We start from the raw sequence: 13,460 nt of genomic DNA on the forward strand, positions 1-13,460 counted from the left end.
TCGAAAAGTGATATTTTTTTATTTGCAGTTTTTTTTCTATGCGGATTAGAACACTTTTTCTCATACTCACAACCAGAGGTCTAAGTTTCAATCAAATAAGCCTATGAACTAATATACGATGACGTCACGCAGCAACTTTCAGCGTGAAGAAAACCTTTACTGCGGGCGATGTATACAGAACAATAAACGATTTCGTTGCAAATTTATCCACGAATTGTTTATCCGGTGAACATTCGTGTTGGCGTGGATGTCATTTTATATAAACATATTTAGATCGGAAAAAATCGACAAGAAAAGAAGACCGTGGATAAGTACATTGGATGAACTATCCAGCTTTTTAAAAGCGGTAATGGCCGCCAAAAGTTAGCTTACTTTCTGGTAGGGATCCAACATATTGACATTTAGCTTTGGTCCGGTCAATTGACTTGTCCACCGGTGTGATAAATTCATTCGGTTAAAGAATTTTGACCAGGCTTGGGAAGTGTGACCACTATTTACAACATTTCATCGATTCTTCCAGTCAACAAAAACACAAAGCAGCAGCAGCATCAATACCATCAGGCGTTGCGCTGCCAACGGTTCAAACACTGCTTGAATGTTTTTGTCTCTCCGCTATGATCGTTTTCGGGCAGCCATCTCGAGGTGAATGATTGAAAAAAATGTTAAGTAATTCAATCGCTAATATTTCGCTAGTGTTTTCAACTAATTGAAATCTATTAGCACTAATAGCAAGAGTACAATCATTCCGTTGCTATTTATAAACAAGTTCAATTTCATGCTGCTTTTATCGAGCAAAAATCCAAAACCTCGAAACCGGAAAAACGTTAGGAAGAAGAAGATTACAGTTTTTGAAGAGCCGTGACATTTTTTTGTTTGAACGGTTGTGGTTTGCCTTGGATTTTGATGGTCGTGTAGAAAAATGTGAATGTCGAGGTGGTAAATGTTTGCTACAGTACATTTCCCATCCCTGATTTTGACACTTTAGCGGGTCAAGTAGATGCCCACGTGTTTTGGTCAAGTGTAAAAATTCTTGGACTGAGTAAATTTAGTGCACCGGTGGATAAGTCCATATCAAGCGACAGATCACTAGATCCCTTTTTGTAAAAGTGGGCTAATTTTTGGTGATATTAGCGTTCGTAAAAGCGGGATACTTTATCCAATAAGCTTATTTGATTGAAACTTGGACATCTGGTAGAGAGTATGAGAAAAAAAATTGTTTAAATCCGCCAAAGAAAATGTAGTGCGAGTTGATATGATCTCAGATTGATTTCAAGCTTATAACTACAGTCAATTTCCCATAAATTATTTTTTTTTTAAATTTCTTTATTAGTATCTTTCCAAACATTACATTCATTATTTCTTATATCTAGGTGTTCTGTGTTATTAGGCAACACTATCATCCTAATTTGGTAAAACAAATCTAAAATTTTATTAACATTTTGTTAACAACATATTACATTTCATTTGCCGTAGCAGTTCAGATTTTTTACAGGTGAGTTGATTTCACCTGCTTATAAGCGAAAAAAAAAACGTTTTCAATATACTTAACCTAAACATATAACGCATTAGGGGGACACGGGGCAGTATGGACACCCTAAGGAATTTGCCTATTTTGAATGTGAGGACATGAATATTATACTGTTTTTTATGTGCAGTATGCTTTTTAGAGTTCTTAAGCATTTGTTGAACATGGTTGCATAATTGGGAAAAAAATATTTTGTTTTCAAAAATAGGTTTAAAAAAAGCTTATATTTGGTAGTCGCCATCAAGCTAGCGGGGCAAAGTGGACACCCCCATGGGGCAGTATGGACACCCTAATGTTTATAGGAAAATTGTCCCGCGATCGTTCTCAAAACCTCGAAAAATGAAGTTCATATTTAGGAAACCATTGTGACAGGTCACTGTGCCACTGGAAACATGATTAAAACCAATTTACGACATTTTTCGTAGAGATGCTTTCAATATTGCCTCCAAATTAGTTTTAATCAAGAAATGACGATTTTCAACTGATTTGTGGTTCCGCTTCATAATCATTGCATTGAATGCCAAATATTTTTGGATAATTTTGTATTTGAAGTTATATTTTTTTCTCTTTGAAGTGTCAGCTCTACTTTGTCACCCGGTGTCCATATTGCCCCAACAGTATAAGAAATTTTTGTATAAGTTTTTCAATGTCTTAAAGTACCAGAAAAAAATCTACGCTATTTTTGAATATAGCATAAATAATTGAAGATTCAATCAAGAGCTACATTATCGGTCAACTTGCAGTCATTTGCCTCTGAAACCTTATTTGGTGAGGTGTGAATGTTATAATTTTTGAACCAAATAAAAACATGCTCAATTTTTCTATCTAAAATCAATGTTTTGAACATTTTTTTTTGAAATTTTAGTGGATAATTTACTTCTCCGACAGGCAACTGAAATATTGTTTACATTTAAAGTGTAAAAGTATTCGCTTATGCAAAGATACAGGGGGTGTCCATTCTGCCCCGGGTGTCCATACTGCCCCCGGTACCCCTAATCGTGGCAATAGAAGATTGTAACGATTTTTGCCTGAAATTATTGATTATTTTATTTGACATTTGTTCCAATGTTTCAACATTGGATATTCTATGTAACTCATTGGTACTATACCAGGGAGGAAGCCTCAGAATCATTTTCAAAATTTTATTTTGAATTCTCTGCAGAGCTTTCTTCCTGGTATTACAACAGCTAGTCCATATTGGTACAGCATACAACATGGCTGGCCTGAAAATTTGTTTGAATATCAAAAGCTAAGAACAAGACAAAGTTTTGATTTTCTATCAATAAGAGGATAGAGACATTACACATATATGTTAGATTTGGCTTGAATGCCCTCAATGTGATTTTTGAAAGTAAAATTCTTATCTAGCATGAGCCCTAGATACTTAACTTCTTCTGACCAATTTATTGGAACCCCTCTCATCGTGACAACATGTCTACTTGAAGGTTTCAAATAAAGAGCTTTTGGTTTATGTGGGAATATTGTTAGTTGAGTTTTGGAAGCATTAGGAGAAATCTTCCATTTTTGCAAGTATGAAGAAAAAATATCCAAACTTTTTTGCAATCGACTACAGATGACACGCAGGCTTCGTCCTTTGGCGGAGAGGCCTGTGTCATCCGCAAACAATGATTTTTGGCATCCCTGAGGTAACTCAGGTAAGTCAGATTTGAAAATGCTGTATAATATTGGTCCCAAAATGCTGCCTTGAGGAACACCAGCTCTTACAGGAAGTCTTTCAAATCTGAAGTTCTGATAATTAACCTGAAGTGTACGATTTGACAGATAACTTTGAATTATTCTAACAATGTATGTTGGAAAATTAAAGTTTTTCAATTTTACGATCAAACCTTCATGCCAAACACTGTCGAATGCTTTTTCTATGTCTAGAATAGCAAGACCAGTAGAATAGCCTTCAGATTTGTTGGAACGGATCAAATTTGTTACACGTAAGAGTTGATGAGTGGTCGAATGTCCATGGCGGAATCCGAACTGTTCATTGGCAAAAATTGAATTTTCGTTGATGTGGGCCATCATTCTTTTCAAAATTTCCTCTTCAAAAAGTTTACTGATGGAGGAAATCAAACTGATTGGTTGATAGCTAGAAGCTTCTGCTGGATTTTTGTCTGGTTTTAAAATTGGAACAACCTTAGCACTTTTCCATTTGTCAGGAAAATATGCTAATTGAAAACATTTGTTGACTATATCAACTAAAAATGATAAGCTATTTTCTGGAAGTTTCTCGATGAGGATGTAGAAAATTCCATCATCGCCAGGAGCTTTCATATTTTTGAATTTTTTAATAATAGTTCTCACTTTTTCCAAATCAGTCTCCCAGGCATTTTCGAAAACGTTCTCTTGATTCCCATAAATTAATGATTATCGTAAATATCTAGGGGATGATTCAAATATTACGTAACGAAGAAATTTGCCAATATAAACCCCCTCCCTCCCTGAAGTAACAGGTTTTATATGGAAAATTTCAATTTATTGTATGGACCGAAGCACTACAAAATATCTTCTACCTCCCCCTATTTTGTTACGTAATATTTGAATGATCCCTAACAAATTTGTCTTGCTTTGAATTGCCAAGTGGTCAAAAAATAATTTCGTAAACAAAGGAACGGTTACTATAAGCAACTTACAGCATGCGGACCACATCACACCACTATTCAAATCTCGCTCGTGGGCCATACAAAATCTTCCCGATGACCGTACAAATCCTTTTAGAGAATCGCTATTTGGTGATCACTCGTTTATAATGATGTTACAAATGCCAAACAAAACATGTAAAACTTTTTTTATGTCCATCAAGCATAATTCTAGTTTACGCCCTATTTTGAGCACACTCCATGCTTTCATTGAGTTTGACAGTAGCGGAATTTGGGGCAAGTGTGCCACCTTAAGCAAATTGATCTCTAACTTTGCCTAAAGCTTATAAAATCCACTTATTTAGCCTCATGATGTTAGTTTCACATCTTTCCATAAACACTGTATCATTCAAAAAGAAAATAACTTCAAAAAGTATTAGTTTTGGAGCTTCTCAAATACCATCCAAAATAACCTATTTTTCGACACTATGGGGCAAGTGTGCCACCCATATGGGGCAAGACGGCCACCGAATGAACATCGCATGTAATTCTACTTGTAATAAAATTTTCTTTATTTTTTAATAATATTACTTACAAACCATACGCTAATCGATAATTTAAAAAAAGTAATTTAAGTTTACCGTAACAAGGGGATGATTTATAACAAGGTTTAAAACATGCCTACACACTACGAAAAAATCATATGATTTACGTCTTTTAGGATGCACATAAAAGAAGCGAGCCGAATGACGTAAATTTGTGTCGAATTTAAAATACGTTAGTGTCTGATTCGGGAAATGTCGATCACAGTTCTATCGTTTTCGTGTCCTTTAGCATGTAAAATTACATTTTTTGTTCAATACATCTTCATGGACACATTTTTGTGTCGTTCCATCAATTACATCATGTGTCATTCAGTCATAACCAGAATTACGTCCACAGTAATTTTCATTATTTTTAAGAGTGTAGCTCTCGAATAACTTAAATGGTTGTTTTTGTCTCCATGCAATAGAATATATGTATTACCTTTATGTTACGGTGAATATGTATAATACTACACTAGATCAGCACTATATAACGGTAAAATATTGATGTGTATATGTAAAACGTTACTTAATAAGCCGAAAAATAAGTTATTGTTGAATATTTAGAGAAAAAAATCCCTTTAGGGGCAAAAATGTCAGTTATTCCCCTACTATACTTCAGAAACCACTACTGGTGCCTCATTTTGGTTTATTATTATGATTTTGATGATGATGATTACATTTTTATAAATTTCACTCCAACAATTTACGTTTACCAAATAGGTGGCACACTTGCCCCAATAAGTATAGATTTCAACCAAACTGGATTTCGTATGTAGAACTAAATACTTTTTTCGTTCAAATGCCACAATAACTTACACATTTGAATAGTTTCACGATCTACAGTACATAAAAAAAATCTGATTATAATTTACCTTTTACCATGCTATTTAGAAACAACGAAATCTTATAAAAATCCACTCAAATTTGGTTGTCTTTGCAAAAGTCGATGTAAATACATGAAAAATAAAGCAACTTTCATCATATTTTGATAATTGTATTGTGAACTATAAGGGAACATATTGCTAAGCTTAAATAGAAAATATATATTGTAGTTTTTATAAAAAGCAGGGGTGGCACACTTGCCCCTATGGCACACTTGCCCCAAAGTCCGCTACCACGGACCAAAATTTTTCGGTACCGTAAAACGAGGTAACTTTGATAATGCGGGTAACTTTGATAGTGCGAGACCCACAATATATTAAACGAAATAACGAAGTTTCTGTTAATCAGTTAAGCAAAACAAATGCAAAAGGAATCTAATGACCAAACACAAATGACGAACCTCGCGATGTTTTTTTTCGTTACCGTACAAAACGAAACCGAACACGATTGATTACGATTCCGTCTTCCGCGACCCGTAGGAGCAAGCAACAGATTCTAATAACTAAACACTACTCCAGGCGCGAACACCTTTGTTCCGTGATCGCGAACCGACGATACACAACATTACAAAAAAAATGAATCGTTCCGGTTATAGCTAAAAAAATCGTTTTTTTTTTGTGGTTTGTGCGTAGGACAATCCTTTGACTGTCCTACCCAGGTGTTTTTCTGCGTAGTACATGTCCTACCCACTTTCCACTGTTTTTTATCTGTTCCCCTTTGTTTCCACTTCGTGAGTGTTGGATCCGTTGAATCTGTTGCATGCTCCTTGTGAGCGAGTAACGGAATCCGGATCCATTGTGTCCAGTTTGCGCTGCGCGGAAGAAAAAACGAAGTGTGCCAGTGAAAAAAAAAAAACAAACGCGTCAGTAGTGTTGGATCCGTTGAATCTGTTGCATGCTCCTGTCGAGCGAGCAACGAAATCAGTATCGTGTCTGGTTTGGATAGTGCGGTCATTCGTGTATTTGCTCACGTATTCATGTCGAAATATATATTTATCGTTTACCAAAACGAATCCTTTTCCATATCCAAACTCCCAGTTTTTCTTGTGGAAGTGCAGAGGACTCCTCGGCTTCTGTAAAGCAAGTAACACGTCAACATTTCCCTCCCATTCCCAAATTGATCTGCATTCGGACGCAGCCGGCGCCGGTATTGTTTATAATAATAATAAGAGCACCAGTATTTACACATTGAGGATGATACTGATCCCGAGTAGCGTCTGTGGGTTCCCTGTGTAAGTACAGCTGTTCTTGCAATAACGGAGTAGCAACTGCGGGCGGTCAATCATGCTCATGCTCATGCTCATGCTCAAGCAAAACAAATGCAAAAGTAATGAGTTTTAGTATGACACTTCATGTCAAAGCTGTTTTCATTGGAATCAAGTGCATTTGAGGCTTTTTATACGAATATTAAAAATTGACACAAATTTAGCATTTTCGAAACGCTTACAAACAATCTGTTCTACGATCACTATTTGATGTAGTTTTGAATAGTTGGCCACTTATCTTTGACAGCCTAGTTCGCATAGAACTTGAATACGGTCTCAAATCTCTTAGCGAATAGCATTTTCACAAACTGGGACCATTTTTGTAATCTAAGTCAGAAATTTCCATATAACGTTAAACGCCTAGAGGTATGCAATGCCCTACAAATGTTCGTTATTCATTCAATTTTGTTCGATTCATACTCCATTATCAAAGTTACCCCAAAACAGAAAACCAACTTTCGATTATATGAAAAACTATATATCCATTCGAAATAAATCTTTTGGAAATCTATCGACTGCAATCGATAGCTAGGATGCCAGTACTTGTTTTAAAAATATAAATTATTATTCTTTGAAACAGCATGCATAAATATTCAAGTTTTCTTCGAAAAAACTATCAAAGTTACCCCGTTTTACGGTACATTGACGTTGTACTGCAGCTGTCATGATGCTCCCGGGTTGGTATCCACGAGCTCTACCTCTGGTGAAAATTTCATACAAATCAGAGAACCTCCGGCCCAAACCTGTCCGATAATTTAAAAAAAATGCCCAGCAGTCTAAAAATCATGGATGAGTTATTTGATATATTTGATTCATTGCCTCGTATTTCCACTGTTTTCTCGCACAAAGCCATGATTTCGTGTTAGTATGGTGGAATTATAATAATCCTTTCTAACGTAAACAACAACATTTAGTTTCAAGATTGATTTTTTGACGGCTCTTATGACTGAATCATTTTTGACGGCTTGAGTGGGATTGAGTTATTTTGCATGAGAATATTGAGCGTGAGATTTTCGGTACAAATCTCTTATGAGTTTGCTCTCGCGGGAGAGCTTATTAATTGAGATTTGAGTGTGAGTCTATCAACGCTGGTTAGGAATTCCACCGCATGATGAAGTTATCACAGAAAACATTATTTTATGATCCCCTTGAATTTCATAATTTTTGAAAACTACTTTACAAGATATTTGAGAAAAAATCATGCGCGGAACAAACAACTCGTGGATACGCACCAACGTGTGAAAAAAAAAATCACAAATCGATTCATTAACAAAAAAGTCATAGAGCTTTTATTGACCACAGAAAACAGACAGAGGGTTAAATAACTCAATGAGCGGTGAATGGCGTCCTTACGGTAGTTTACAACACTTCATGTCCAAAGACTCCAAAAGCTCTACGCTTGACTTTCCTCATTGTCTAAGATTCATAGACATACCTACAGAACAACTAGAAGCAACGGTGTTTTGTAATACGCGAGTTCACGAAGAAGAATTTGTGTAAGGTAAAAAGGTTGGTTGGTTGGTTTGGTTTGACTTTATTAACGAGATTTTTAGCCCTGGGCTAGTTCATCTCGGGACCAACGGCTTTACTTCCCTTCCGAAGGAAGTCGTCACTATAACTTTTTACGTCATAAGTGACTATGTCGGGGATGGGATTCAATCCCAGGTCCTCGGCGTGAGAGGCGAGTGTTCTAACCACTACACCAGGTCCGTCCCCAGGTAAAAAGGTGTAATACGCCCCCTTAAGGAAGAACTGCTCTATCGCAGTAGCAAATGCATCACTTCTAAAGTTGTTTATGTCAAGGAGCTGTTTGTTTAGTTGGTTCCGAAAAGGTATACAAGATGTTTTTTCTATAAACGGTCCCAATGTTTACATTTCAAAACAACCCGGGTAATATGTTCGTCTTCCGGTAAAAGTTTTTGAAATAAGTACAATAGTAAAGAACGGGCTTCATCCACCCTGAGGCTTGCTTATCAGAAGCAAAATTTTAAACCAAAAACCTGATTTTCGGTACTTTTAAAATTTCTATTGATTGTTTATACTTCTCAAAAAACATATACGCGCAACATAATTTGTTCGTGAAAAGTTGAGATATGTATTCATATTTACGTGTAAAAGAAGCCTCAATCCCGTGAAAATGAAGGGGGACGTTTTGCCCCGTTGGGGCGCATTACATCGAGTTACCCTATGTTGAGATTATTATCAAAGACGAAATATGCAGTCAGTGACAAAAGTTAGTAACTAAATGCTATTTTTCCATTCAAAATGTCCAAGTTTAGAGATCTGTATCTCAGCTTCTGATAGTCCGAATTGGATGAAATTTGGATGACAAACTACTTGAAGTTTTGTATATACTAAGATCATTGTATTCAAGACATTTTCCAAAGAGTTTCAGAGGATTGATCAAACGCAAAAGTAAGGGGTGGTCCATTAATTACGCAAGGGGTTATGGGTGGAGGGGGGGGGGGTTTGAGATTTCTTACGCGCCATACGAATTGTTTCCAATTTTTATACAAAAAATCTTATCATGGGGGGAGGGGGAGTCCAAAATTGTCTTACGTAATTAATAGACCGCCCCTAAGTTACCCAGAGATTTTTAGATTTTGTTGACAAACAGTAAGTTGTAAGTGGTTGGCGTGATCTTCAAGTTTGTGTAACTTTTGATAGTGAACAACTTTGCCTAACAAATAAACCAACAACAACTTACAGTTTTTAAAATAAATTTAAAAATCTCTTGGTTACTTACTTTTACCTTTGAACAACCCTCTGAAAATCTTTATAAAATGTCTGAAATTTAATATGCTCAGTATACACAAAACTTCAGGTTATTTGTAGTTCGTCATCCAATTTGGACTACCAGAAGCGGAGATACAAATCTCCAAACTTGGGCATTTTGTATGGAAAAACTGCCATTTTTGTCCCTGACTGTAGATATTGTAATCGGGCTCAAACTAAATACCACTTCAGTAATAGACATTAGGTTCCTTGGTACTATATTTTCACAGTATTCTATATTTTGGTCTATCACCTAATGTATCATAAAATTTTAAGAAACTGCAAGGAACGTGAAGTTTTTTTATTTTGTCTTGGTTACTATCCTGTTAATTACTCTGAATTATGTAAAAATAGTTGTTTCGAAATAAGTTCAACATACTCGAACATTGAATTTATCACTAAACTAAACCAACCTATCAAACACTTAATTGATTTAGCTGGTGAAAGTGGATCCACTAGTATTCATCTCTTTCATAATTTTGATAATTACCAATATTTGCAAACATTCACATCTTCTGGGTTTAAGTCATGCTTACATAATATATATTGTCTACCTATATCAAACTTGAAAAAAATAGCGTAGGTGACAATCGTCACTCACGCAAGTGACCACGTATCAAATTGCGAATGAACAATAAGGCATCTTTGGTTATATTTAAAAAAATACCGCAATCCACGTGAAACTTCTACAGTTCAACCATAATATCATTATTTATTTGCAATTTCTGCAAGAAGGGAAACATTGTTTCTATACCTGTCTGTATACCTATCGTTCGTACCATGAAACTTTGGAGTTCATGCAAAACTTTTCCCATCCATTTAATGCCAATCATTGTTTATTAAAAAAATTAAGAAGAATGATAAAGAATTTTTAAATTAAATCCTATAAAAAATACTCAAGCTTTTCTGTCAGGTATCGTTTTGTCTAAAATTCCGAACAGACTCATATTCTGGTTCGATTGAAATGTTTCGCTTAAATATGTCATCAAATTACCAGAAAATTGCAGTCAATTGAAATCCGTTTTAAATTATGATTATTATTTATTAAAGAGGTTTTAACTACAGAGTCATTCGCCTCGAGGGAAAAATCCAATTTAAATGTTTTTTTTATCGATTTCATACCTTGTTTCACAAATATCAGCTAAATTATGAATATCAGATACATTTAAAATCACGGTTGGCCAAATGCTCAGAATATGAGTCAAAACGGTATATCGTCAGGAATTTCGTTAAAAAAAACAGAAATTCTACGATGAATTCTCGAATTTTCCGACAGAAATTTAGTAACATTTCGGAATTGAGCTAGAGCTTGAGCTTGATTGGCCACCTGTGGAACCTTAAAGCATGCCTAATGGAATTTCAGTAGAAACTCAAGAAAAAAATTGATATTTTTTTTTAGGAAGGGGTAGTTTTTCAGCACCGGACACCTAAGTAAGACACTAAATACATAGTTCAAATATTGGATTAATGCAATTCTGTTACCCGTTCATGATAAATTTTATCATATTTTTGATGTACAAATATAAATTTGAAAATATAAATAAGAATTTTGGCATCACATTGTGATGATGTATTCTAGTACCAAATTGGCCAATCATAAGAGGTGCCTTCCGATACCGTATACTATCTGGAAATCGATTTCTGTAAATTTACATTTCATCAAATGTTTCCATTCCAAGAGAAGTATTTCAATGTCAATTTAATGCATTTGCAACATTTACTTAGTTCGCAAGATGTCCATTTAAAACCTCATTCACATATGCATATATGCATCATATATATGATGAAAAAAAAAAAACATTTCACTATGTTGTCCTTAATACTCATTCTTATTTTTATTGCATGTTTGATCCCATAATAACAGAATCCATGAAAAATTGTGTATTTTTAAACACTGGTACGATAATTGCAAATATATCATTTAACAAGTCAAGCTACCTGGAGGAAAGGAGGTGCTTAATCAAAATTGTAGTTTGTCCACATTGAGTTCAAATATGGTCCAAAATACATTCATACCTTCAAATTATGACTATGTTCGATCATGCTTGCGTGATGTAAAATATATTGCCATATTCAAAATGATTATTTATTAGGCTCAAATTCAAGGCGGTTTGTCAACTTTTCAACGATTTTCAAACATCCCTACTTAAAAAAAGGATGCAGACTTCAAGGATGTGTTATTTTACGCAAACACCACTCTACATTATAGTTTTCTTTTTTCAAATATACCATATTGATTGAATAATTGTTTTTCAATTTTCCGACTTTGTCCGGTACTGGGGAAGATCTCCTGAATCTGATCAAAATTTCTTTAGAAAATCCCCAAGAGAATCGCTATTCTGCGTAACTTTAGCAATGAAAAATTTCAAATGAAATATTCCTTATTTGAATGTCAAATGAGACATTTATAATCTAATTGTCTATGAATCTAGGCACTGTTAACGACAAAACTTCATTTCAAAACATGTTGTTCCCTGGGGGGTGCAAACTGGATGTCAACAAGCAGCCAGGCTGCTGACAAGCTGAAATTTTCATCAAAATGATCCGAGTATGCCTAGGAGTGTGTGGTCATTACTTCGTCACGCTAAAAAATGTGATACATGATATGTGACACAAAAACAATCAACTGTTAAACTGCCCATAACTGCAAAACAGTCACATTCGACATTTTTGACAAAATGGAGGTAATACAATGGAGAGTCATCAAATGATAAATACTTTCGATCAACTTACTGAAATCTGTGAGATTGTTCTAGAAAATTCGAAAAAAATACCAAGTTGTTTTGTCACATTGGTAATTATAACCGCATAACATACTGAGATTATAAATGAGCCTCGTAATGTGATAGCAATGAAATTTCTATCAGAATTATTTTCTGACAATTCACCTATATGCGATATGAGTTGTACAAAATATCAGCCTCAAATAAGTATTTTTGAGTTCCTGGTTATTTTTAGAAAATTTAGTTTCCTTCCATACTGCCACAAAATGCACACTAAGTATTCCATTTACTCAATGCCTACTTTTGTCGAATGTTACAAATATGCAGTTATGGGCAGTAAAGGTGTTGAAGGAACGTTCTACTTAGTCTTATTGATGCGTATGTTTTTCAGATTTTTTGTGAAATATATTTCAAACTAAAATACAATCAGAAACTATCCGATTCAGCTGATTTATTGGACTCATTGCCTGCATCAAACTGTAAAAGCTTTGTGTGAAGTGTGCACCTTGAACATGGTTTCCTGCAAGACAAGCAGCAAACAACGGTTAGCACTGGTGGAAAAAAAAATGTGTTCAAATTGAATGACCAAAATGTTCGAGGCCGCACCCCTCAGGTTGATCCTATTATTTTAGCTAGAAAGTGATCATTTTTCGGGGTTCATTAGAAATTTCATATATGACCGCTTTTACCACGTTATATGCAGCTGATTCCGGATTATCGGCGAAAATCAGTTGCCTAATATGTGGTGGAAGATAGCCCAGTAATCCATATTTCCTTGAAAGCATTTTTTATCGACTAAGAAGAGTCGATTAGGGGAAATTGTATGTCGTAATCGTCTCACACTGCATTTAGTTTATTGTTTTCCTCATTCAGTTGATATGATACAAAATTGCCAAGCTGCCCGGAAATTTTCTCAGAACAAATTTCACGAAACCCAACATGAATGTCCTCGACCAAGATCTAGGTATTCAATCCTGATACATGTGGTTCCGGATCGTGATAGAGGTTTTCTTTGGCCATGTGAAGTACTGGTTTATGGCGCATGTCCATCTTGACTCCAGCTGATTATCGAAAATTAAAAATGCATTCTCCGTTTGCGTTCCAACAATACAAAAA

Source organism: Aedes aegypti, chromosome 2 (assembly GCF_002204515.2).
Source record: "Aedes aegypti strain LVP_AGWG chromosome 2, AaegL5.0 Primary Assembly, whole genome shotgun sequence".
In the NCBI taxonomy this organism is placed as follows: Eukaryota; Metazoa; Arthropoda; class Insecta; order Diptera; family Culicidae; genus Aedes; species Aedes aegypti.